We start from the raw sequence: 26,492 nt of genomic DNA on the forward strand, positions 1-26,492 counted from the left end.
AATTGCATTATGAGAGGATTTTAAAATGTTTTATTCAGCATGCGATTTTGTCTGGGTATCTAGTTCCCCTACAACTAGAAATGGGTCTGTTATATCTGTCTTTGTTTTATCCAGGCCATTTCCTCATTTATTATATACCAAGCACTGATTTTGTTCCAAGGACTAAAGTGCGTTAACTCATTTTAGACTGCTTGCTAACCCTCTGAATAAAACATACACGCTATACCCACTTTAGAAATAAAGAAATTAAGACACAGAGAGTTTAGGTAACTTAAATAACTTGCCCAAAGTCATACAGCTGCCAAGTGGCCAGGATTCAACTCAACAATGTGACTCCAAGATTCATAACACTCGACTGTCTCTGTATAGGAATTCCTTGTCTAAATTCTTCTGGAAATATTTTATATGGTATTTAAGTACCTGAAGAAGGTATTGGAGAGTGGTTTTCCTATCATCCAAAATAAGTGTTTTATAATATGAAGGTCTATATTGAGCTGTATATAGAGGAAGAAGATTCTTTGGTCCATCCATTTTTGGTCCATCCAAACTGTGATCAACCCAAGGGTTTCTGCAGTCACTTGATTGCAGGTCAGATGTACAACAGGAGGAAATATTACATCCCAGAAATACTATTATCAAAATAGTAATTTGAGAAAAAATATTTGTGCCATTTTTACGACATTTTACGTTACATAGCAACTACTATGTTCTTCTTAAATGCCCATTACCTGCTAATAATTTTCAAATATTTTTGCCAAATACTTTACACCTCTTTATGAAAAGAGTTTCTAGATACTCACTAAGTACTCATTGAATGAATTATGAATGAAGTGTAAAGTAAAATTTTACTAGCCAATAGGGGACAAATCCCCCCCAAATTCTTTAACAATCACAAGGAGTTTAAGGTAAGTCAGATCTATGGAAATACTACCTTGGAGAAAGTCCTAAAAAAAAAAAGGACCCAAGTACTATGGGATCCTGTAACACAGCAGCGGAAAAAAGAGATTTTTGCATAGAAAATTACTGTACTGTAATCAGACGTTTATTTTTATCATTCTTTTGAAGATATGATCTTTTCTCTTTTCTTTTAAAGGCCTCTCTTGAGACCCATATTGCAATACCTAACATTTAATATTCTAGCTTCAGCTTACTAGGCAGCATTTCATGAAGTTATGATTCCCTTTTCTCGGAAGCACTTATTTTACTCATCCTCCAGGATCCTACTCCCTTGTTCACCTTCCACCTCTCTGGGCACTCTTCCTCAGTCTCCTTTTCTGAAGCTCCCACAATTTTCACCCTGTGCATGTTAAAGTGTTTAAGAGCTCACCCTTTTACTCCTTCTCTGGTGGCTCTGTGATTGATTCTCTTCTTAACTTTGGATGGTGAGAGTGTGGGGTCTTTGCTTCATCTTTGTAGTCAATAAGCGCCTGAGTTAGCAAAGAGTCATCGTTGCTCCTCATAGGAAGGAAAAATCAAGCAAACAACCAAACCATCTCAAATTGCCTACTAGAGTTCTCTGCCATAATTTGAATTAAAAGTATCCAGCTACTCTTGGACATAAAGAAAAGTTTTTCATTGTTTTTAGTGTCTTTTCTCTTTAGTGATAAATGTTCTTTATGTGATGCTCAGAAAACTAGATAATTATATAAATTCCATTATTATTAAAGCATCAGATGAAATCTAGTTCAGGCCTTGGATACTGTCCAAGAAAATGTATTACTGGAAGGATCCTATTGTAATACTCTTTCATCAAATCAGTGGGTTTTTTTTGTTGTTGTTGTTGTTGTGAAAGATTTTGAAATAAGAAATGATGAAAAAAAGAGAAAATATCTTTTGAGGAAGGGGCAAAATATTTTCAGGCTCTCTTCAAAACCAAAGATGTTATTTTTTTCTTCTCCATATATGAAGTTCTAAAATATCCTCTTGCACCAGAAGTCATATATTCAGAGAAGGCATTAATAATTATTTAAAGAAATTCATATGCCATATCATTATTAAAAGTAGTGATATGCTTTTTCATTGCATAGATTTATGCAAATTAGGCATACTTTTTTTAAATTTTCAAAATGTGTACTCTCTTATTCTAGAACAGACCTTAAATATAAAAAATAAAGTCTGTTCCAGAATAAGAGAGTACAAATTCTGGAAACAACCCTTCCCCACTTTTCATCCAAAGGGCTTGAATGATCTGTATATTCAGTTTCCCTGGGCTAACCATCCTAATTGAGATAGACATGATCCTGATAAAACTAGCTAAATCTGATAAGAACTATAAACCCTATGATTATCCTGCAGATGCTAAGGAAATGGCATATCATATTTTATTGATTCTAAGATCAATATCTCTGAGACTGGGGAGCATCTTGCAATCTGTGTCATTGTTGAAGGTTGTGTTTTTCCTTTTTCACCAAAACATAAACAAAGTCTCTCTTACAATCAGTGACATAGGTTCCAAGGAATATGGGGTAGGTCTGGAGAAGCTGGCAGCTATCTTATCATCATGAGACAAGATTCTATCTGAGGAAGGAGAGGACAGTAGAAGAAAGCAGAGTCCAGACATTGAAGAAACTGAGCATTGGTGGAATAATTTAGATCCTGATGTGTTCAGTCACATCTGAAGTTAATGCTTTGAGGTTCAGTAAATCAACTAACTCCCCCCCTCCACATGCTTCTTTACTTCTTAAACACATGTTAGTGGTCTCTCTTTTACTTCTCACTGAAAGAGTTTTGACTACTGGAATATTAAGAAAAGAAACCGGTGCGATATTGTTAAGGACTGATATCTGAATGAAGGGAACCCACTGATAGTTGAAGTCACTTTCCTGTTATTTAAACATGATTGGAGAGAAAATAATGGACATGAAGCAATTTGGAGCAACTAAAGCAGCTGACAAACAGAAATCAGGACAGTAAGAGGTATTTTCTCTCAGAAAGCACTCAGAAAATGCAGAGAGACAAACACATAATCCTTAGACGCATTCTAAGGCCAGTGAAAGAGCCTAAATTTCTGTTTCTACTGGAAAGAATATGGCTTGCAGGCATTGCTGTCTCCATGAGAGCAAAATCCTCACATGCTCACCAGGACTTGGAGAATTTCTAGATTGGTTATAATCAAGCCAAGATTTCTTTTGTGTGTGTGTGTGTGTTAATTTTAATAATAATAAAGGCACAGGAGTAAAAACCTGATATTTCACTTATATGCATAATAAGCTAACCAAACTGGGTGGACATGGAGGAAAAATTATAAAATACATATTGTATTTATTTATTTATTGTATTTATTTATTGTAATTATAAAATACATATTGTATGACTTTTCTTTCAGCTAGATTTCTGTCTTTCAAGTAGGATAAAGGTATGATACCCTGGCAAAAGTAAAAAAGAGGCTAACAAGGATAATGCCAAAGTAGCAGTTACCCAAACCCAAATGCCATGTCAGAAAACATCATATAAGGTTTGACAGTGGACATGCTGAATAGTATACGTCAGTGGGTACTGGGACGTATGTTCATGTGGAGGCCACAGAGCATTAGGGACTAGAACCTTCATGCATCCAAGATGAAAAATTTTATATAAATAAATAGTAGGACTTCATTTTTGGAGGTTGAAGGTCAGCGTGAACTTTAAAGCTCTCAAATAACATTGTCATGAAACTGTAATTTCACCACAACCTCTTCTCCAAGAGAAAAAATTGCTTTCTAAAATTTCAAGTCATTTGATAACTATAAATCCTTAAAATTCTCATGGAGACAGATCAGGCCAAGATGGCAGCTTAGCAAGGTGCGCCATTTACTTCGTCCTCCAGAGCAGCTACTAAATAACCAGGAACAGCACAGAACAGCTCCAGGAGACACATCAGTGACTGGACACACATCATACCCCCAGTCCAGACCAACTGGACCAGCTGTGAGCCCTGCCAGAACCATGGGTTACCCAAGCCGAAGCGGCCTCCGTGAGCATCCAGTGCCCCTCCCCCACAGGCTGCTTCCCAGAGGGGATAGGAAAGGGGCTTTGCCAGCAGCAGGGGCTGAGCCCAACCAAATGCCAATTGTGGAATTAATTAACAAATTCTGACAACTAAAAATAGGCCCCCAGCTCAAGTGAACCTGGTCAAAATGGAGGTCACTGATTTTTGCCCCAGTGCCAAGGGGGCACAGGGCTGATGGAAAAAGAAAAAATGAAGAAGGAAACAGAGGTTTTTATGGCTGTGTTTCTACAAAGGCTTGACTGCCCTTGGATACAGTGGCAGGACTTCTCAGGGTGCAAGTGACACAGGCATAGGCAGAAACAAGCTTGTTTGAGGGCTTGTCAGGAGCCTGTGCCTTCCCCAGGAGAGGGGTGAAACCCAACTCAGGTGGAATCCCTCCTTCAAAGAATTTAGACACCAGGGCTTGTAATTTGAAGCCATTAAAACCAGCCTACAACCTCTCCTCTGTCTCCACCACACCCCCAGCAGGGAGAGTCTGTGAAAGTTAAAGGTACTGCATCATCTTATGCTGGTGGGACCTGCAGGCAGACAACCACCACATACTGGGCAGGAGAAGAAAAACAGAGTCCAGAGATTTCACAGGAAACTCTTTCAACCTGCTGGGTCTCACCCTCAGGGAAAACGGATGCAGGTGACTCTTTCCTCCTGATAGGAGGTCAGTTTGGTCTGGGAAAATCCAACTGGGGTCTATAATACCTAAGTAGATCCTCCTAAGTGTGTGTGGGGGGAAAGGTACAGGCAGGGCAAGAAACAAGAAAACATAAACTGAAAAATTCTCCTCTGTTAAAAAAAACCTAAGCTAGAGGTCCAGAAAAAGCCGCACGATTGTCAAAGCACAGACAAACAACAATTCATCCAGCAAGAAAGCCCTAGGTAAGAGAAGTAACAACAATCTCCAGAATAAACTAGTTAAGGTAATTAAGTGCCTAGATGCCAGCAAAAAATAGCAAATCACACTAGGAAAATTGAAGATACAGTCCAGTCAAAGGAACAAACCAACAATTTGAATGAGATACAGGAGTTCAAACAATTAATTCAGAATATACAAACAGACACGGAAAACCTCATAAAAATGTAATCAATGAATTGAGGGAGGATATAAAGAAGGCAAGGAATGCACAAAGAGAAGAAATCAAAAGTCTGAAAAAACAAATCACAGAACTTATGGATATGAAAGGCACAGTAGAAGAGATGAAAAAAACAATGGAAACCTACAATGTTAGATTTTGAGAGGCAGAAGATAAGATTAGTGAACTGAAGAATGGAACATCTGAAATCCGATAAGCAAAAGAAAATATAGGGAAAGAAATGGAAAAATATGAGTAGGGACCCAGGGAATTGAATGACCATATGATGCACATGAATATACGCATTATGGGTGTCCCAGAAGGAGAAAAGAAGGAGAAAGAAGGAGACACACTAATGGAGGAAATTATCACTGAAAATTTCCCAACTCTTATGGAAGACTTAAAATTACAGAGTCAAGAAATGCAGCGTACCCCAAAGAGAATAGATCCAAATAGACATACTCTTAAACACTAATCGGAATGTCAAAGGTCAAAGAGAAAGAGAGAAACTTGAAAGCAGCAAGAGAAAAGCAATGCATCACATAAAAGGGAAGCCCAATAAGACTATGCTTAGATTTCTCAGTAGAAACCATGGAGATGAGAAGACAGTGGGATGATATATTTAAATTACTAAAAGAGAAAAACTGCCAACCAAGAATTCTATATCCAGCAAAATTGTCCTTCAAAAATGAGGGAGAAATTAAAACATTTTCAGACAAAAAAATCACAGAGAGAATTTGTGACCAAGAGACTGGCTCTGCAAGAAATACTAAAGGGAGCACTAGAGGCAGATACAAAAAGACAGGATAGAGAGGTGTGGAGAAGAGTGTACAAAGGAAGACTATCAGTAAAGGTGAAAAGAAGGAAAATTAGATAGGACATATAAAATTCAAAAGGCAAAATGATAGAAGAAAGTACTACCCGTACAGTAATAACACTAAATTTTAATGGATTAAACTCCCCAATCAAAAGACATAGGCTGGCAGAATGGATTAAAAGACAGGACCCATTTATATGCTGTCTACAGGAAACACATCTTAGACCTAAGGATAAACATAGTTGAAAGTGAAAGGTTGGGAAAAGATATCTCATGAAAATAGCAATCAGAAAAGAGCAGGAGTAGCTATACTAATATCCAACAAATTAGGCTTCAAATGTAAAACAGTTAAAAGAGACAAAGAAGGACACTATGTATTAATAAAAGAAACAAGAAGATATAACAATCATAAATATTTATGCACTGAGCCAGAATGCTCCAAAATACATGTGGCAAACATTGAAAACACTGAAAAGAGAAATAGACACATCTACCATAATAGTTGGAGACTTCAATTCACCACTCTCATCAATGGACAGAACATCTAGACAAAGGATCGATAAAGAAACAGAGAATTTGAATAATACAATAAATGAGCTAGATTTAACAGACATTTATAGAACATTACACCTCACAATAGCAGGATACACCTTTTTCTCATGTGCTCATGGATCATCCTCAAGGGTAGACCATATGCTGGGTCACAAAGCAAGTCTCAATAAATTTAAAAAGATTGAAATCATACAAAATACTTTCTCAGATCATAAGGGAATGAAGTTGGAAATCAATAATATGCAGAGTGCCAGAAAATTCACAAATATGTGGAGGCTTAACAGCACACTCTTAAACAACCAGTGGGTCAAGGAAGAAATTACAAGAGAAATCAGTAAATATCTCAAAGCAAATGAAAATGAAAACACAACATATCAAAACTTATGGGATGCAGCAAAGGCAGGGCTAAGAGGGAAATTTATTGCCCTAAATGCCTATATCAAAGAAGAAGAAAGGGCAAAACTCAAGGAATTAATTGTCCACTTGAAAGAAGCAGAGAAAGAGCAGCAAACTAACCCCAAAACAAGAAAAAGGAAAGAAATAGCAGAAATAAATGAAATAGAGAACATGAAAACAATTGAGAAAATCAACAAAACCAGAAGCTGGTTCTATGATAAAATCGATAAGATTGATAGACCCTTAGCAAGATTGACAAAAAGAAGAGAGAGGATGCAAATAAATAAGGTCAGAAATGGAAGAGGAGACATAACCACTGACCCCACAGAAATAAAGGAAGTAATGACAGAATACTATGAACAACTTTATGCTAATAAATAAATAAATGTAGATGAATTGGGCAACTTCCTAGAAAGGCATGAACAACCAACTTTGACTCAAGAAGAAATAAATGACCTCAACAAACCAATCACAAGTAAAGAAATTAAATCAGTCATTATGAAGCTCCCCAAAAAGAAAAGTTCAGGACCAGATGGGTTCACATGTGAATTCTACAAAACATTCCAGAAAGAATTAGTATGAATCCTGCTCAAACTCTTCAAAAAAATTAAAGAGGAGGGAAAGCTACCTAACTCATTCTACAAAGCCAACATTACCGTCATACCACAGCCAAAGACATTACCAAAAAAAAGAGAACTACAGACCAATCTCTCTAATGAATATAGATACAAAAATCCTCAACAAAATTCTAGCAAATTGAATCCAGCAATGCATTAAAAGAATTATGCATCATGACCAAGTAGGATTCATCTCAGGTATGCAAGGATGATTCAACATAAGAAAATCAATTAATGTAATACACCATATCAATAAATCAAAGCAGAAAAACCACATGATCATCTCAATTGATGCAGAAAAGGCATTTGACAAAAATTCAACATCCTTTCCTGTTGAAAGTACTTCAAAGGATAGGAATAGAAGAGAACTTCCTCAAAATGATAGCAGGAATATATGAAAAACCTCATATATTCAGCTAATCTCATCCTCAATGGGGAAAAACTTAAAGCTTTCCCCCTAAGATCAGGAACAAGACAAGGATGTCCACTATCACTACTGTTATTCAACATTGTGTTGGAAATTCTAGCTAGAGCAATTAGACAAGAAAAAGAAATACAAGGCATCAAAATTGGAAAGGAAGAAGTAAAACTCTCACTATTTGCAGATGATATGACACTATATGTCGAAAACCCCTAAAAATCCACAGCAAAACTACTAGAACTAATAAATGAGTACAGCAAAGCAACAGGTTACAAGATCAACACTCAGAAATCTGTACTGTTTCTATACACTAGTAATGAACAATCTGAGGGGGAAATCAAGAAACAAATTCCATTTACAATTTCAACCAAAAGAATAAAATATTTAGTAATTTATTTAACTAGAGAGCTAAAGACTTATACAAAGAAAGCTACAAGAAATTTTTTAAAGAAATCACAGAACACCTAAATAGATGGAAGGGCATACCATGTTTATGAAACGGAAGACAAAATATAGTTAAGATGTCAATTCTGCCTAAATTGATTTACAGATTCAATGCAATACCAATTAAAATCCCAAAACTTTACTTTTCAGAAATAGAAAAATCAATAATCAAATTTTTCTGGAAGGGCAGGATGCCTAGAATAGTTAAAAGTATCCTGAGAAGAAAAAGCAATGAAGTCAGAGGTCTCATGCTACCTGACTTTAAGGTGTATTATGAAGCTACAGTGGTCAAAACAACATGGTACTGGCATAAAGATAGATAAATTGACCAATGGAATTGAATAGAGTGTTCAGATATAGACCCTCTCATCTATGGACATTTGATCTTTGATAAGGCAGTCAAGCCAACTCACCTGGGACAGAACAGTCTCTTCAATAAATGGTGCCTAGAGAACTGGATATCCATATACAAAAGAATGAAAGAGGACCCAAATCTCACATCCTATACAAAAGTTAACTCAAAATCAAAGACCTAAACATTAGATCTAAGACCATAAAACTGTTAGAAGAAAATGTAGGGAAATATCTTATAAATCTTATACTTGGAGGTAGTTTTCTAGACCTTACACCCAAAGCAATAGCATTGAAGAAAGAAAGAAAGAAATGGGAACTCCTCAAAATTAAACACTTTTGCTCATCAAAGACCTTCATCAAAAAAGTAAAAAGACAGCCTACACAATAAGAGACAATATTTGGAAACAACATATTAGATAAAGGTCTAGTATCCAGAATTTATAAAGAGATTGTCCAACTCAACAACAAAAAGACATCCAATCCAATTACAAAATGGGAAAAAGACTTGAACAGACACTTCTCAGAAGAGGAAATACAAATGGCCAAAAGGCACATGAAGAGAAACTCAACTTCCCTGGAAATTAGAGAAATGCAAATCAAAACCACAATGAGATATCATCTCACACCCACTAGAATGGCCATTATCAACAAAACAGAAAATGACAAGTGCTGGAGAGGATGCTGAGAAAGAGGCACACTTATCCACTGTTGGTGGGAATGTCAAATGGTACAACCGCTGTGGAAGGCAGTTTGGTGGTTCCCCCAAAAGCTAAATATAGACTTGTCATATGATTTGGCAATACCATTGTTAGGTATCTACTCAGAGGACATGAGGACAAGGACACAAATGGACATTTGGCCACCAATATTTATAGCAGCATTATTTACAGTTGCAAAGAGATGGAAACAGTCAAAATGTCCATCAACAGACGAGTGTCTAAACAAACTGTGGTATATACATACAATGGAATATTATGCAGCTGTAAGACAGAATTAAGTTATGGAGTATATAACAACATGGATGAACCTTAAAGACATTATGCTGGGTGAGATTAGCCAGAAACAAAAGGACAAATACTGTATGGTCTCACTGATATGAACTGACACTAGTGAATAAACTTAGAGAATTTCATTGGTAACAGAGACCATCAGGACATAAAAATAGGCTAAGATATTGGGTAATTGGAGCTGAAGGGACACAGATTGTGCAACAGGACTGAATATAAAAACCCGGAAATGGACAGCACAATAGTACGTAACTGCTATACAATTATGGTAAAACACTGACTGAAACTGCATGTGAGAATGATAGAGGGAGAAGAGCTGGGGGCACAAATGAAATCAGAAAGAAAGATAGATGATAAAGACTGAGATGGTATAATCTAGGGACACCTAGAGTGTATAACAATAGTGACTAAATGTACAAATGTAAAAAATATTTTTGCATGAGGAAGAACAAAGTAATGTCATTACTGCAGTGCGCTGAAAATACATGGTATAGTTACCATCTATTTTAAAATTTCAACTAACATGTGAGACTAAAGCAAAAAATTTTTATTTGGTACAAAATTTATATTTTGACTAGTGCATTTCCTATTATAACTTATGTAGACAGCTTAATTGAACACCATAAATACATGGAACCTTGAGTAGGACATGAGATTTTGTGGGTTTGTCCAGAGTGATGCCCCGATAAATCCCAGAGTGATTTGAACAGTGAATAAAAAAGTACTTGCAAAGTCCTCTTCGGGGAATGGTGAGAAAGGGGCAAAATTCAACTTCCCCAAGTTGAATTCTTTAATATCTCAACAAACAGTGTGAACAACTAAAGCTATAGGCTGAGCTCCCAGTCTTGGGGGTTGTTCATATGAAACTTAACCCCACAAAGGATAGGCCAAGCCTACTTAAAATTAGGCCTGAGAGTAACCCCCAAGCGAACCTCTTTTGTTGCTCAGATGTGGCCTCTCTCTCCAAACAACAAGCAAACTCGCCACCCTCCCCCTGTCTACATGGAACATGACTTCCAGGAGTGTGGACCTTCCTGGCAACGTGGGACAGAAATCCTAGAATGAGCCAAGACTCAGCATCAGGGGATTGAGGAAACCCCTAGAATGAGCTGAGACTCAGCATCAAGGGGTTGAGAAAACCTTCTTGACTAAAAGGGGGAAGAGTGAATTGAGACAAAATAAAGTGTCAATGGCTGAGAGATTCCAAACAGAGTTGAGAGGTTATCCTGGAGGTTATTCTTAGCATTTAATAGATATCACCTTGTTAGTCAAGATGTAATGGAAAGGCTAGAAGAAACTGCCTGAAAATGTAAAGCTGTGCTCCAGTAGCCATGTTTTTTGAAAATGATTGTATATTGATACAGCTTTCACAATCTGACTGTGTGATTGTGAAAACCTTGTGTCTGATGCTCCTTTTATCTACCGTGTCAACAGATGAGTAGAACATATGGAATAAAAATAAATAATAGGGGGAACAAGTGTTAAAATAAATTTAGTTTGAAGTGCTAGTGATCAATGAAAGGGAGGGGTAAGGGGTATGGTATATATAAATTTTTTTGCTGTTTTCTTTTTATTTCCTTTTCTGAATAAATGCAAATGTTCCAAGAAATGATCATGATGATGAATATGCAACTATGTGATGATATTGTAAATTACTGATTATTATATATGTAGAATGGAATGATCGAAAGTTAAGAACGTTTGCATTTGGTGTATTTTGGTATTTTAAAAAAATTTTTAAAATTAAAAAAAATCCTCATGGGGCAGTATGTATGCAGAGATACTGTTCTGTCTTGTTCAGATGACTTCTTAAAAAATATACAGCACCTTTGTACATAATTAGCATATTTTGCCCTGAAGTCTTATACCTACTGATATTCTTCAAGTGAATTAGTCTATCTTGGAAGTGCTATAATCCCTTATATGTACTATTCATGTGCTGTTATGAAAACAGCTAGGAATGCATAAATTGGAATTAAGAAGCAGTGAGTGTTTCCTACCAATTAAATGAACAGCACAAATGTGTATATGTTCAATCATGTTTGTTGTGCCAAGGACAGTTTGAGATAGCTTCTTAACTGAATCGTATAAAGAATGACATTCCAATGCCAAGTTTCTTGTCTTTGTTATACAACTGCCATTATATAATTGACGTTTATCTTCAATCATTTTTTTTCCCTTTAAAGTCATAAAAAGTGGCAGATTATTTTTATTTTATAAGGGTGTGGACTTTAAGAAATCTTTCTACACATTGCAGTAGATGCAATATAAATCAAAGCCATTCTCATTTTATTTGTTTTTTATTATAATTTTCTTTCACTTCAGCCATCACAGAGAGAGAATTTACATGATAATGATCTAGTTGTGATTACTATCTTTTTAATGCTTATTTAAAATATTGTTGTGCCAAGCCATATGATGAGTGCTTTGATTTATGTCAAGAAAGGAGTGATTGTGTAACCAAACATACTCAGATATTAAGTCTGTAACTGTATCCTACTGAAAGAAGTACCAGCAGGACCAAACTCAAGAGACTGTATCCAGCCTGGACACTCTCTGGTTATTGATTTTATGTTCCTTAGGTTCATTAGAATTCAGGTATTACTAATACAAATAGTATTTGAATTTTTAACCCAAAGTTAAGTGTTATGCAAGAAATTGTAGCTATGCTTATTTTTTCACTCCAACAATTCTTTGATTTCACCAGGCAGGCTCTTATTCGCCTATCTACTTTTTAATTCCATCACTCCCTCGTGTCCTTTTTGCTTTCCTTTTCCAGTTTCACTCTATGGCCCATCATTATAATCACTTCTTTATAAAGCCTCCAGTCTTTTGAGCCTCTCTTGCTCTAAAATGATCACCTGGAAAAACCCCAAGTACTGTTCAATCAAATTGTTGGCCTACTGGATGCCTGCAACCTCACTACAGAACTTGATGAATTAATTAAAGCACACAATCAGCCTGACTGATTCAAATTCCTAACTATGGACGTGAGCCTGAATCTGAGTCCACATACTCTGCTTTCCTTCTCTTATTCTGGATGAACAATCCTGACTAATAGATAAGGCCATCCCCTACTTGCTTATTAGCTCCTTTCTCTTCTTACTACTCAAGAACTTTGCCCCAACCATTCTCCCCTCTTTGTCTGGAGCCATCTGTTGTTTTTGTTTTTACCATTTTGATCACTCACATAAGCACAAAAACAAGTAACAATTTCTCTTTAAAAATGATCTTGAGCAGGCCACGGTGGCTCAGCAGGTAAGGATGCTTGCCTGCCATGCCAGAGGTCCCGGGTTCGATTCCCGGTGCCTGCCCATGTTAAGATAATAATAATAATAATAATAATAATAATAATAAAAATTATCTTGATCTCACCTTCTTCTCAAGCTCAATTTCCCTTCCTACACAGCAAAGCCCCTCCAAAGAATTGTCTATATTCATTATCTCCAATCACTTTATTCTCATTTTCTTTTGAACTCTTTCCAATTAGTCTTTTACCCCCATAATTCCATTAAAGCTGGTTAAGAACGCACAAATATGCATATTTTTTACATTCAGTGGTAAAATTTCAGTCTCCATCTTATTTAATGAGTGCTCATTTGCATTTGACAGTATATTCCTTCCTTCTGCTTGAAAAACTTTGGAGCTATGTACTCCAGAAAACATTCTTTAACTTAAACCATTCCTGTGGTTGTGAACCTTTGTAAATAGGACATTTGATGAGAGTTCTTCAGGAATGGTGTGACCCAACTGAATCAGCATAAGGCCGCAGAGGAGAGCCCAGAAAGTGGACGTCAAGAGGACCCAGAAGGGAAAGGAAAAGATGCCACCATGTGCATTGCCATATTTTTGAAAAGCCAAGGACCAAGGATTCCCAGAAGCCAACCTCAGAACACCACAGTCTTCAGGTAGAAAGCATCGCTCTATTGACACCTCAACTTCGAACTTCTCCTAGCCTCAATACTGTGAGCCAACAAATTCTCATTGTTTCAGCCAACCCATTGCATGGTATTCGTTTTAGCAAATAAGAAACTAAAACAACAACTTCCAGACAGCATAGGCCCCCAATTTTTCTAGCCATTTCTTTGCTTGTTCCTTTTTATTTTTCAAACCTTTAAATATTGTTGTGCCTCCTTATTCTGTTCTTTTAATCTTTTTTTTTTCCCTAGCTAGACTTGGTAGGTGATCTCATTGAGAATCTCATGACTTTTAATGCCATCTGTAACACTGATGTCCCCCCAATTTCACATCTTAAATCCAGACCTCTTCCTTTAGCTCAAGTTCTTTGATTCTCCACTTGAATGCCTAATAGATAACTTAAACATAACCTGTCCAAACTGAATGATTCTTCTTTCCCGTAGTCTGTTCCTCCTATAGTTTTCCTATATAAGGAAACGGCAACTTCATACTTCCAGTTACTCAGGCCCAAAACCTCTGTCAAAACAAAATTTTATAAGGTAAGAACATGACTTCCATACAAATAAAATTACACATCATAAATGCACAGCCATATGATGATATTGTGAGCTAATGATTGTACGCTTTGGATGATTACATGGTTTGTTAACAATAAAAGGAAATACTTTTTAAAAATTACACATCGAAATGCATTTAATGTGTCAAAAATATGACAGGTCAAAAATTTATTTATCTTGCTTGGAGTGGACTATAGGACTGTAAAGCTGATTCAAAGAAAATAAAAGGACTCAAAAGAGGTAGGAGAAGGTGATGTATGTATAATCAACCAGGAAAATAAGACAAAATAAATTTGTTCAATTACATACAAAAGTGGTTTATGACCTTCAGGACAATAAAGTTGTTGAGATTATCTTCTGTTCTGAATGGACATCAGTAACATCTACACTGGACACTTAACAAGTGAACATATAACTTCATAGTAGTGAAGTTATTTGACAGTGGTAAACAGTAAGTTAACATAGATGCATTCCCTAGTGTTTTAAATAATCCTTGTCAGGGCCAATGAGGCAATAGTCTAATATGAAAGGACACATAGTCACCTCTGCCTTATTTCCAAGTTTAGTATAATATTGTTTAATATCTTTAGTCACCCATGATTTCTGTCTTATTTTCACACTTTACATTATCAAACTTTGACTTCAATGTATAATCAGAACCTGGTCTCTTTTCACTACCTTTACTGCTACTACCCTGCATATTAGCTTGTTTCACTGCAGAAAACAATATACCAGAAATGGAATGGCTTTTAAAAAGGAACTTAGTAAGTTGCAAGTTTACAGTTCTAAGGACATGAAAATGTCCAAATTAGGGCACCAACAAGAGGTTATCTTCACTCAAGAAAGGCTGATGCCATCTGGAACACCTCTGTCAGGTGGGAAGGCATGTGGCTGACATCTGCCAGCTTTCTCTCCTGGCTTCTCATTTCATAAGGCTTCCCTAGAGGCATTTTCTTCCTGCATCGCCACAGGTTTCTGACTGTGTGGGCTCTGCCTGTTTGTAGGCATCTTCTCTCTCTGTGGGCACTCCAAGCATCTCCAAACATCTGTGGCTCTGAAATAACTCTTTTCTAAGTGTGTGCATCTGCTCTGAGGTTTCTTCAAAATCTCTCCCCTTTTTAAGGGACTCCAGTAAACTAATCAAGACCATCTTGAATAGGCAGAGTTACATCTCCCTCTGATCAAAAGGTCACACCCACAATTGGGCACATTACATCTCCATGGAGATAATCTAATCAAAAGTTTCTGCCCTACAGTATCAAATCAGGATTAAAAGAAACATCTTTCCAAAAAGATTGTATCAGGATGTACCATGGCTTTTCTGGGGTACATAATAGCTAGCTTCGAACCAACACACCTGGTTCACACCACCTTCATTTCTTGCCTAGATTGTTAACATTACCTCCTCACTGGTGTCTCTTCCTTTTTTTTTTTTTTTTTTTTTTTGCATGGATAGGCACCGGGAATGGAACCCAGGTCTCCTGCATAACAGGTGAGAATTCTGCCTGCTGAGCCACCGTGGCCTGCCCTTTTCCATTTTTATGGTCTGCTTTCAATATGGCAACCAGAGCGATCCTGTTTAAACATTAGTCAAATCATTGCACTTCTTTTGTTAACATCTTTTAATAAGTTGCATCTCAAGCTTCCTGCTTCTCAATAAAAAAGTTCTTATCATGGCCTGTAAAGCTCTATATGATTTGCAGCTTCCCCCAAAATTATTGCTTCACTAAAATATCTCCTGCAATACTCTATCTCATAATGCTCAGTTCACATAGATTATCTTGCAGGTTTTGTGTTTTTTTTTTTTTTAACCTGGAACCAGGAATCGAACCTGTGTCTCTGGCATGGACAGCAAGAACTCTGCCTGCTGAGCCACCGTGGCCCACTCCTTGCAGTTGTTTTTACTCACCTGACAAATCTTTCCCCCTCAAGGCCCTTCCTTGTATTTATTCTTCCCCTGTCTGGAATGCTCTTCCACATACTTTCCTTGCTCATCACCCACATCCTGCAGGTCTTTTCTCCCTTATCACTGCGCTGGTTTGAATCTATTATGTACCCCAGAAAAGCTATGTTTTAATCCTTATCCAATCTTGTGGGAGCAGCTGTTTCTTCTAATCCTGATTCAATACTGTAGGGCAGAAACTTTTGATCAGTCTTTCTCCATGGAAATGTGACATGCTCAATAGTAGGTATGACCTTTTGATTAGATGGAGATATAACACAGCCCATTCAAGGTGGGTCTTGATTATTTACTGGAGTCCTTTAAAAGGGGAAATATTTTGAAGAAACCTCAGAGCAGATGAGGATGCTTGGAGAATAGTTACTTCAGAGCTGAAAGAGCCAACAGAGACCCAGACATTTGGAGATGCAGGGCCCAGCAGATGTCACCACGTACCTTTCCATGAGATGCTTAGCAAGCCAGAACCCTAAGTTGTGTCCCAGAGGAGGTAAGTGTAGGCCCACAGATACCAAGTAAGGAACCCCCATAGGAAACAGAGGCTGAAAGTAATGGAGCTCAGGAGCAATGGGCCAGCAGATGCCAGCCATGTGCTTTCCCAGCTGACAGAGGTATTCTTGGGTGAGGGTAACCTCTTGTTGGTGCCTTAATTTGGACCTTTTCTTCACCTTAGAATTGTAGAAACTTGTAATAAATTCCCTTTATACCAGCTGTTCCATTTCTGGTATATTGCATTTCAGCAGCTTTAGCAAATTAATACAATCATCTTCTCAGAGAGACCTTCCCTGATCACTCAACTAAAATTCAACCTATGCCTCCAACATTTCTGCCTTTGGCATTTCTTTTACCCTTTCTATTCTTTTCTTCTTATTATCCTCTGATATACTGTGTCTATTATTTATCAATGGCAAGCATTTTGGTCTGTTTTGTTAGCCCATGTGTCCTCCAAAGCCTAAAATGATATCTGGCACATGGAAATCATTTTCACATTTGCTGAATGAATAAATGAGTGGATGGAGTATTAATTTTCCATCTATTCCTAGTATCATTTCTTATTTTCTTCCTAGATGGCTCATGCTAAATTTAAAATGAAATTATTATTTATTTCTGACATCTATGCTAATCCTAGTTCTAATCAGTTCAAATTGGAACAGTTATTGGCTACATGCAAAGCACTGGATTGGCTCTATGAAGGATACAGGAAAATAAGATACACAGGCTTTGCAATCTAGCTAGGTATAAAGACTAACAGATTACAAGTAAAATGCTGAGAAAAGATGTAACTATCATTCAAGATCAAAATAGATTCAATGCAGGAGGCTGAAATATTTAATAACAATGAAATTTGCTTTCTGTGGCTCATACTTGGATGTTGTAAAATAAAAAGTTGGTTGGCAGTAACATATTTTTCTAAGTAAATCAAGCGAATGTATCTTAATACATAAAATATTTAAGAAACTTAAAAGAGGTTGCTAAAGGACTTTATTTTGGGTGTGGGGGGCAACTCAATCTCACTGTACTACACAAATATAAAGAAACAAATAATGTATTCCTAGCTTTTGAGCAATTGTTGGATATAATTAAGAAGATCTATCTATTGGTTATTTTATTGATGATATTTTTTTCAGTGCTCTTACCTTTCTCCTTTGCAGGCTTTTGTGGTAAGTGAATTCCACATACTACTAATTTTTGAGGTCCTTTTCTTTTCATGCCTTCCCATCCTTTCACATACAGACTCACACACACATGTACCTCCTTATTATGTGTGTCAGAGTGAATCGTACTTCTGCAGCTCTGTTCAAGGACCCAGGGCTCATTCACTGAGATAGGTGTGCTTTGGTTTCAAACCCTGGCTTCTGCCAATGGTTTACCATTTTTGGTTCCCCAATCATGTAGCAAAAAAGAAATATTTAAAATGTATCTGCACTGCCCCTCCCACCATGATCTCAGCACCTCAAAATTGTATGTGGATAAGTTGTATATCCCAGTGTAACTTGTGCTGGCCTTGAAAAGAATGTGCTTTGCTTCAGGAAAATGTTTATACTTCTTTCCCTGGCTTCTTCCAAAAAAGGTTTTAAGCTTCCTAGGTAAATGGAGAACAAAGAAAGAAGCTTTATCAGCCCAGATTGTTTAATTCCTTTCGTAAGTTGCATTGCTAACCTTTCTACAGTATTTTAGTTCATATTACAGAGAAAATGCCATTTGTACTGAGAAGCTGTCAAATACAACCAAAGTCAAAAGATAAATATAATGTACTTGTTAAGGTTGTGTGTTACTGATACTAACTTTATCAGAAAGGTTAAATAAATGAAAATAATGAATCCTCAGACTGGCTGTGGCAGTTAAAAGACATGTTCTCTTTGTCAAAACGGAAAAGAAATTTAAGGCACATATCCTCTTTGAAGTAAATCTTTAATATTTGCTTTTGCAAATAACACCCTTGAATTTAAAATAAAGTCAACAAATTAAGGATTTGCAAATATCTAATAATCTTTCCAAACTATAGTAAAAATTGGATACTAGAATCGGATATTCCATGTAACTCAACATTTCCTCATTATTTCTATGTTACAATACTTCCATTTTAAATGTAGGTCAAATGAAAATCATGTTTCCTATACTTTCTCTAATGTCATTCTTAATTTCTTTTCTTTTTCTTTTTTTCTGTGCTATTTCTGCTTCCCTTGATGCTTAATATTCCAAAGTAGTTAAAGAATGTCAAAATATATTGTCCTAGATATGTATATTGCTAACTATTTTTATGCCTTGTCATCAAAGTCCTTTCAATTCTAGGAAGAAATGGATATAAATCTCTAGAGTAATTGATTTTAACTTCAAATAAATTTCACATGTTAATAATAGTTAGTTTTTGTGCTATTTATGTTGCTTCCTCAATAGTGTTGAATTTTTCTTTAGGAAATTTACTCCTTTATAGATCTAATGAAGACCTGAGATGTTCTTTGGAATAATGATTCCTGGAGTCAAAATCACAACTTTGTGTATTTAACCTAACTGAGTCATTAATAATATAAGTATTATTACCACCCCAGATTAATAATAATGTTTATAAAAATCACAGCAAACTTTTGTTAAGAATTTGTATGCTTTAATCTCTGCTGTGTCCCTTACATGTGTTATCTATCTCATTTAATCATTAAGAAGGCTAATATTAAATTCTTAATAGATAAGAAATCTGAAATCATGGGGAGATTATTAAACTTGCTCACGGTCATACTAACAATAAAAGTGGGAGAGTAGAGATTTCATATAAATCTCTCAGGCAATATTTGTTGGATAAAGAACTGTGACAAATTATGCTATTTAACCTTTTTGCAACTCCTAGGAGAAAGGCAAATGTTATACCAATCTTATAGATAAAGAAACTGACACGCATGTAGCTTGCCCAAGATTACACAACCACCGAATAACTAACTCTGTATTTATTGAATGACTCAGTTGACAAAAATGTTTTTGAATGGCTACTGTGCCTAGAATTGTGCTAGACCCTGATTTTATGAAGATGACAAAGACTCTCATTGTCCTATGGGGATTTATTATCTAACAAAATAAAAATAAGACATTTTAGTATGATTCTTAAAAGGGAGAAATCTAGAGGGGTCTGTGGGAGCCCACAGGAGAGCAGTACCCTAACTCAGACAAGGGCAGGGGATAGGGGTGGGAAGAGATAGTTTTGAATGGTTTCTGAGAAGCAATACTATTTGAAGAATGAGTAAGAATTAAGCTAGTAATGGGTAGGAAGAGAGGATGTTTTTGAAAGAAGGGTAACAAGCATGCTCAAAGTCTGAAGATGAAAAGTGGCTTGACACTTTCTAGGAGTCACAGATGTTACCAGCCAAAAAAAAAAAAAAAAAAAAGGGAGGGGCAAGGAAGGAAAAGCAAATAGGGATAAGGCCTTGGAACACCTGGGATGCCATCCTAAGCTGTTTGGACTTTTTATTCTGCAGGGACTAGAGAGCTATAAAAATATATTTAACAGATCAGAAAGATCTGGCAGGTATGGAGCTTGAAATCAAGGGAGAAAGGCTGAGAGAGAAATTAGGAAGCCATGTGATAAAAGTCACAAAATGAATACGTTTAAACTAAATCGGTAACTGCTGGAATAGAGACGTGAGAGCAGATCCAAAGATATTACAATGGTAGAGCTGGCACTATTTGATAAATAACAGATTGAAATGGCTGAGAGACATTGAAGATTTTAGCACACCTTCCAAGTTCCTGGGAGTTTTTCATATTCCTAGTTTTTGTTTGAAGAACAAGTCCAAATCAGCAACATACACTCTGCTGGACTAGCCCATTTTCTCATTAAAAGTTGAAGTGAATAGATCAATGGGGCAGGCTTGCTTGTCTGAATTATATTGACTTGTGGGGGCAGAGTAGTTCAGATGCCAAATAAACTGTTTCAATGCCTGGAGTAAATGAATTAGCAAAGGGATGATTCCTTCATTCTTGCCACTAAAGTTTTCACTTTTTTTGTTTATTTGTTTCATAAATTGCAAAGTTTCTGGGCATATATCTTTTGTACTTCCTTGGCAGCCAAAGCCTCTCCCTACTTCTGTGTTCCAGCATCATAAGTATGTAGTACAGAGGTAGGGATTATTTTTTAAAGTTAATCAACATAAGCATTTGAAAACTGCCAATTCAATAATTTTTTTTTCTTTACTCAATTGTTTGCATAAAGGTTCTGAAGAGATTATTACATAATTAAGGAATTGTTTTAAAAAAATGAATCCACCTTTCTAAATTGTGGTTTTGTGTGGAGGATGAAGGTTGGAGATTCATAAACCCATGGGAGTCCTCTTTTCTACTCTAAATTCTAAGAGACTGTTGAAGGGACCTCATCCCAGATCTGAGAATTCTTAAGGGATTTTGAGATTGGTCTTAACTCTATCTCAGTTAACCTGATGTGTTCTGGACTATTGTAGAAGCTAGGACATGCCCAGAGGGTTAGAGAGAACAGAGATTTCAACATGCAAATATTAATGTTCAATACAATAAGTTTCTGAGAATCACTCATTGATCAGCCCCTTCTCAGAGTCAAAATCGTATAAAACTACAGGAGATGGGTGACCTACTTCTTATGTAGAATTGTGGCAGGACACTTTAGGTCCCAATCTCAATGTGGAACAGCAGCAGTTGAGTTGAACATGTGGCAGGGTAGGCCAAAGAAGAAAGAGGGCCAAAGATTGACCCTCAAGTCTCCTCTTCTACAGTGTAAGGAAGAAATCCAATCACTGGTGCAAGAAAGGAGCTTCAAGATGAGAGCTGGTATGCCTGCTGAAGGTCCTGGAGATGTGGGGTGAGACAATTCTGTAGCAAGGGATGAGTCAAAAGTGGCCCAAGCTGTACAGTGAAGACCAAAACCCATGTCTTGCCTGAGCTGAGGGAAGAGTTGAGTAACACAAGCCATGTACACCCACAGAGAAGCAGTCAGAGACCAGATGTCACTCAACTATTCCTGGAGGCTGCCTAAGCTTCTCTCCCTCACCCCAAAGCTCCAAGAACTTAGCTCACCCTAAAGAGATGAGAAAGAATAAAGGAAGGTAGAAAAGTCTTGAGAAGAACCATGTAGCAATCCAGTAGTTTCTCAAAAGAAATCCACTTTTAAACCATAAGTAACTGGACTTGACTTTTATTGTCTTGACTTAAAGGAATTCAGGTTTGTACTATCAAATATAAATATAGTTAGAGAAAACCAATGAGGGTAGAATGTTGTGCATGTAACTGCAGAATTACTGTCAGGGCATAGACTGCTCCCTGGAGCTCCAGCATTCAGGGGTCAGAGGACTATGCAAAGTAGTGGAAAGAGTAAGGCAAATGTGAATGAGTAGTGGAAAGAGTAAGTTATGGAAAACAGGCAGATGTGATTCCTCCACTTGGTGACCTTGTGCAATTTTTTTTCATTGAGCTTTAGAATTCCTACCCATACAATGGATTTAAAGAATAAAAAGAAATGTGTTTTTGTACAAATACATACATTCTCACACTGGAGTCACTGTTGCTAGACTGTGGAAAATCCCAGAACTTTTGGAGTAGGAGATCCTTAGCCTGTGTCATAGCTTGGTGTCAGAGCTCTGCCACATATTCAGCAGGTAACCTCGTCTCCACCTACTAATGTTCTGGAATGATTAGGTAAGATAGAAATGATCTCTTTAAAGAATGAGAGAATTTATGAATAATAGTACTGGCTCTAAAGTTTTTCTTGTGGGTTAATCTCTAGGTTTTTTCTCCTGATTGAATGATTTATGTGGGCTTTGTACTTCTTCATTAGTCCATTTTGATAATTTACATTTCTCCAGAAAACCATCCATTTACTGAGATTTTAAATGTATTTGTAAGCATATGTACATAATAATCATTTAAACTTTTTATTCTTCCTTTCAGCTATTGTCATATTTCCTTTATTACTGTGAAATTTATTGCTTTTCCTCATTAGATTTCTGAGAGGTAGGTCAATTGTTTTTCTTTAAAAAAAAACAGCTCTTTTTTTAATTCCTCTCTTTTTCTATTTTTACTTTTGTGTCAATTACTTCCTTCTGCTTGCTTTCCTTGGGTCTTTTTTATTCTCTTTCAAAATTTCTTGAATTAAATGCTGTGTTCACTCATTTTCTCTACATTTTAACATTAAAAGTATTTAAGCATATGAATTTAACTGTGAATATTCTTTATTATTTGTTTTCTTTATTAATAATTAAAGTAAAAGCCATAAATTTAACGATAAGCGCAGTTCAGTGCATTCTTTAGGTTGTATTGTTTTCATTTTTATTATTTTCTAAGTAGTTTGTTATTGACAAAATAGTTATTTTAAGTTTGTAAATCTCTATTTTGTTGAATATACAACTTTCTTTTTACTGCCAGACATTTCATCAGTGTTTATAATTGTTACATTAACTGTTGAGAAGCATGCATATTTGTTGTCAAAACTTAGTGTAATGTTTGAAACTGTTCTATTTTATTAAAAATAAAGCATAAATATTCTCTTTGTTTTATACCTTTTATTTGAAATTTATGGACTTACAATAGATTGTTAAATCCTATACACTATTGTCTTTGTATCTGTTTCTTTTTTTATTTTCAAGTTTTTTTTCCTTGACATATTTTGATGCTGAATTAATCAATCTGTAAGAGTGGATCTGTTGTGCCTTCAGTTTAGATCAGTCAAAATCAGTTGATATCAGTCTAAAATGACCTTACTTCAATAATATCTCCCATAATTTTGACTTTGGCTAAAGTTACTTTTATTTCTGCTTTCTTTGGAGAATTTAAATTTAAATTTTATTATTGTGTATTTCTTGCATATTTATGATTATGTTTTCATATTATGTTAGGAAGTGTTTTTCCTTCATTTTAATAAGACTTCAGCATGCATAATGTAATTAAAGACTATAATATTCACTAAAGAATAAACAAGCTACCATGAATGCAAGCTTACCAAATGTTTCCCATGGCTTCCTACTTAGCATGCTATTATAGCTTCCTAGCTGCTAAAACAAATGCCATGCAGTGAGTTGGCTTAACACCAGGAATTTCTTGGTTCATGATTTTAGAGACTAGAAGACTTCCTTCCTTCCATGGTCATTGTCTTCTGTCTGTATGGCAGTTTTTGGACTTTGGCTTGTCTGTGACATGTCAGTGCACATAGGGAAGGCATTTTCTCCTTTCTTTTCTGGATTCCTCTTGACTTCCAACTTCTGGCTGCTTCCCTGGCTTCTGTTTTCTGTATTCAGTTTCCTACGTTTATAAGGACTTCAGCAATAGTGGATAAAGGTCCCCTCACCTGTTTGGGATCACCTTACCTGATAACACCTTTAAAGGTCCTATTTACAAATGGATTCACACCCAGAGGACCAGGGATTGGGACCTGAATGTACCTTTTGTGGGCAACAATGATTCAATCCCCAACACATGCCATATCTGAATATATCTAAACTTTTAACTCAATTTCAGCACTTTTCCAACTTTTTTCTTGTCAGCAGTCTACTTTTTGATACTGATTAATTGTAATATTAGTATTGGGAGAATATTATTAAGCATATTTTCTAAATAGAGGACATTTGGTTCTTTTACTATTTTCTTCTAGGTCTTGAAGTAAATAATCTTAGTGACAAAATTCTTAGTATTTTCTTTTCATTCATGGATGAAAAATGATCATTTTTGGAAGCTGAAGAAGACTTGGTCCTTTGAAATAAAAAGAAGTAAGGGGCCCAGGGGCTTCACGCTTCAGGCGAGTACGTGTCGTGGACGTTGTCTGCTGCACCGCCTGCTTTCCCGGTTAAGCGGGAATGGCTGTGCGAGGACGCAGGTGTGGCCCGGTATTTTCTCCTGGTGCCGTGAGACCGTGAGAATTCCCAAGTACAGAAAAATTTTGCTGATCAAATATTTCGTAGATCAGAAGATGACTTTTCTCTGTAACTCAGAAGCCTACGGATTAAGATGTACAGAAAGTAACTGATATTCTCAGTTTGGAGTAGGTATGAGTGATTTCATTGAGGAATCAGCAAGGCCCGTGCCGGAGGAGGATGGGGTGGACATGTCTGTGCTCTCTGGTACAGGAATTTATTTCCCTTGGCTCCGAAAGCAAATAGAAACTGTGGTGACTGGAGGCAAAAAGGAGAAGGATTTTGCTCAGACAACAAATGCTTGTTTAGGTTTTATCCAAGAAGCTCTGCTGAAGCACCAGTGGGAACAAGCTGCAGAATACATGCACAGTTATCTGCAGACCTTGGAAGATTCAGACACCAGCAAAAGGCAGGCAGCACCTGAGAAATGATCATGATGATGAACATGCAACTGTATGATGATACTGCAGTAAGAATGGAATGATCATATGATTATTTGGAAACTAGGAAGTGAAATTCTGTATTATCATCCTAAAAGCAACATTGAGACTTTCAGTACCTTTGCTGACCGGATGAAAAAATATTGGTGTCATGAATTATTTAAAGATCTCCTTACAACATGCATTATATCTTCTCCATCATGGAATGCTTGAGGATGCAAAGAGAAATCTAAGCCAGGCAGAGACATGGAGATATGGTGAAAAGTCATCTTCCCAGGAAGTATTAATCAACCTTATTCAGGCCTATAAAGGTCTTTTGCAGTATTATACATGGTCTAAAAAGAAAGTGGAATTGTCTAAGCTTGATGAGGATGATTATGCTTACAGTGCTGCAACCCAGAATATGCTCAACCACCGTCGGAAAACATCTATAAATAATCTTTGTGCATTGATTCAAATTCCCGGGGTTTGGGATCCCTTTGTGAAGAGTTATGTAGAGATGCTGGAATTCTATGGGGATCATGATGGAGCCCGAGAGATACTCACCAGTTATGCATATGATGAGAAGTTTCCATCAAATCCGAATGCCCATGTCTACTTATACAACTTTCTAAAGAAAGAGAAGGCACCAGAAGAGAAACTGATAAGTGTGCTTAAGAGTTTGTATCAGATTGTACCATCTCATAAACTGATGTTGGAATTTCATAGATTACTCAGAAAATCAGAAAAAGAAGAACACCATAAATTGGGGATGGAAGTATTATTTGCAGTCTTAGATTTTGCTGGATGCAACAAGAATATAACTGCTTGGAAATATTTGGCAAAGTATCTAAGACAGACCTTAATGGGAAGTCATATTTCCTGGGTTCAAGATGAGTGGAACTGCAGGAAAAACTGGTGGCCAAGCTTTCACTTCAGCTCTTTTTGGGCAAAAAGTGATTGTAAAGAGGATGAAGCTTTGGCTTGTGAGAAAGCTTTGGTAGCTGGAATACTGTTGGGAAAAGGTTGTAGATATTTTCGGTATGTTTCAAAACAAGGTCATCAAGTCTTAAGGAAGAAAATTAAGCAGTTGAAGAAATCTGTGAAAAAATACAGTATTGTAAATCCAGGACTCTGATATTGAATTATTAGTCATTTCTTGTTTATAGTGCCTTAAATGTAATAATAGCTCAGTAGATAGTTATTTAATATGTCATTTATTTGGTGTTTCAAAAAGGTGGTTTATATGGCTACAACAAGGTTATATTTTAAAATATTTTCTTTTATTCTCAATTACAGCTTGAGAAAGTTTTTTGTAAACATGCATGTTTCTATTTTTGTTCTGTTAAATCTAACACCTTCATTAAGGAATAGTTCTTTCAATAAAGGATTATATTTGTTTCTTCAGAGAATATATAAAAAAAAAAAAAAAGAAGTAAGGGGCGGTGCAATGGTGGCTCAGTGGCAGAATTCTTGCCTGTCATGCCAGAGACCTGGGTTCAATTCCTGGAGCCTGCCCATGCGAAAAAAAAAAAAACAAAAAAACAAAAAATATCCAAGCAGTAAACCAGAAGTAAGAATCCATGAAAGGAGAGAGGCAGCATAGATAAACAAAAGTGTA

General features: G+C 36.4%; 1 pseudogene; it reads left to right on the forward strand.

Moving 5' to 3' along the window:
• Positions 1–24,325: 24,325 nt before the first annotated feature.
• Positions 24,326–26,009, forward strand: LOC143690270 (TATA box-binding protein-associated factor RNA polymerase I subunit A pseudogene; annotated as a pseudogene).
• The last annotated feature ends 483 nt before the right edge of the window (positions 26,010–26,492 follow it).

This window comes from Tamandua tetradactyla, chromosome 7, assembly GCF_023851605.1.
Source record: "Tamandua tetradactyla isolate mTamTet1 chromosome 7, mTamTet1.pri, whole genome shotgun sequence".
Classification (NCBI taxonomy): Eukaryota; Metazoa; Chordata; class Mammalia; order Pilosa; family Myrmecophagidae; genus Tamandua; species Tamandua tetradactyla.